The sequence below is a fragment of the Cyprinodon variegatus genome, unplaced genomic scaffold, assembly GCF_000732505.1.
Source record: "Cyprinodon variegatus isolate N-32 unplaced genomic scaffold, C_variegatus-1.0 Scaffold942, whole genome shotgun sequence".
In the NCBI taxonomy this organism is placed as follows: Eukaryota; Metazoa; Chordata; class Actinopteri; order Cyprinodontiformes; family Cyprinodontidae; genus Cyprinodon; species Cyprinodon variegatus.
Genome location: NW_015151395.1, coordinates 171,866 through 173,382, shown reverse-complemented (window position 1 = coordinate 173,382; position 1,517 = coordinate 171,866). Strand labels below are relative to the sequence as shown.

Genomic DNA, 1,517 nt, shown 5'->3' with positions numbered 1-1,517 from the left:
CTGGATGATCTGGTTGAATTATCTCTATAAAACAATAATGGAACTAGAATCCCTCCATACATCTTTGTCCTCCTCTCCACAGATGTTCTCTTCCCTCCAGGTGCTGCTGTCCTTCCTTCTCGCCGTGTTAAGCTCCTCCTCCTCGTCTCCGGCTGCATTAGCATTTTTCATACCAATTAAAGCAGAGGTCGTCTCTGTTTACTTCCTCCACGCCGGCCTGTTTGCTCGGCGCCGCTGTGACATTAAACACGGCAAATGGAGCAAGGCGTCGGAAAGCCTCCGGCGTAAACGTGCGCCGGCGTGCAGCGACACGGAGGTCAGCGCCATGAAATATTCATCCAGGGAGAATCGGAACCGACGCCATTGTTGCACTTTAAGCAGGGCTGACATTCAGGGAGCCTCGTTCTCGAGCATTAGGCTGTAAACGGCTGCTGTTTTATTTAACACGTTTGGAAATGTCATCTCGTGTTTATTTGCTCCTTTTTGTTCCCGCTGCTGCTTTTTAATCTCAGCTACAGGTTGACTTACCCACGGTGCAGAGAAGGCCTGTGGATCCGCAGCTGATCGGGTTCGAGTCCCAGACGGGGTTTTTTTTTTCTTCACTGCTCTGGACACAGGAGGGAGAGATCGATGGCGGCCTTGATCTGCCAGGCGGACGGAGATGGAGACGAAAAACTCAATCTGCAGGAAACAAGCAGCGAGCGAATCAAACAAACTGATCAGGAGGAAGTGAAGCTGCTCCAATGATCCCACCTCGTTACATCCATCAGGTGCAGCTCAGCAATCAATGAAACTTTGGAAACTTTGGTGCTGAAGCTGAGCGTCTATTAACCCTTCATAGGGCTCACACTGAAATACTCTGAAAATCTACATTTTAAAAGCCGTCTTATTGTTTGAGTTTTTGAAATCCAGGACCAGACCTCATTACCTTTGGAACATTAAAACATGGATATTTAGAGGGCAGAAATGAATGTCAATATAATAACATGAAACGCCGACTTTCCAAATATATCGAGAAAAATAATAAAACTGCATCTAGAAGAAAAATGAAAAACACAGAGAGAAAGAAACACATTTTAAGGTCCAACATAACCTTAGAGGCATTAATGCTGATACTGGAACTAGAGGTGGGTATTGGCAAAGAAGTCACGATGCGATTCTATCACGATGCATCACGATACTTGAAATATTGCGATGCATTGAGATATTTTCACTGAACACTGTAAGAAAAAGATGCAGCCCTTACCAGTGGCTGACTGGCTGGGTGTGATCTGGATCGTGTCTTCAATTGATACATAACGGAAAGCAACTGAATTCATACATAGCTGTATTTAATGAAACGACTTTTGGAGGTGTTGCCATGGAAACAAATACTGGACAGAAATATTACTATTACTGGCGTGGACACACTGACAAAAAGATCTCAGGATTTATAAAACTTAAAATAACAAAATAAAGATAATCAGAGCCGTTTACATGGCCTCAGTGGTTCTTTTGCAAATTAATGTCCTCAAATC

The 1,517-nt window shown here is 44.0% G+C and overlaps 1 protein-coding gene across 1 annotated transcript in view; it reads right to left on the bottom strand.

The window, feature by feature from the left end:
• The window catches only part of fars2 (phenylalanyl-tRNA synthetase 2, mitochondrial), a 115,226-nt gene extending 114,573 nt beyond the window's left edge, over positions 1 to 653 (bottom strand). The window contains exon 1 of the mRNA XM_015398569.1: positions 529 to 653. The gene's annotated coding sequence lies outside the window, so the exon portion shown is untranslated. The remainder of the gene's footprint in view (positions 1 to 528) is intronic.
• Between the last annotated feature and the right edge of the window lie 864 nt (positions 654 to 1,517).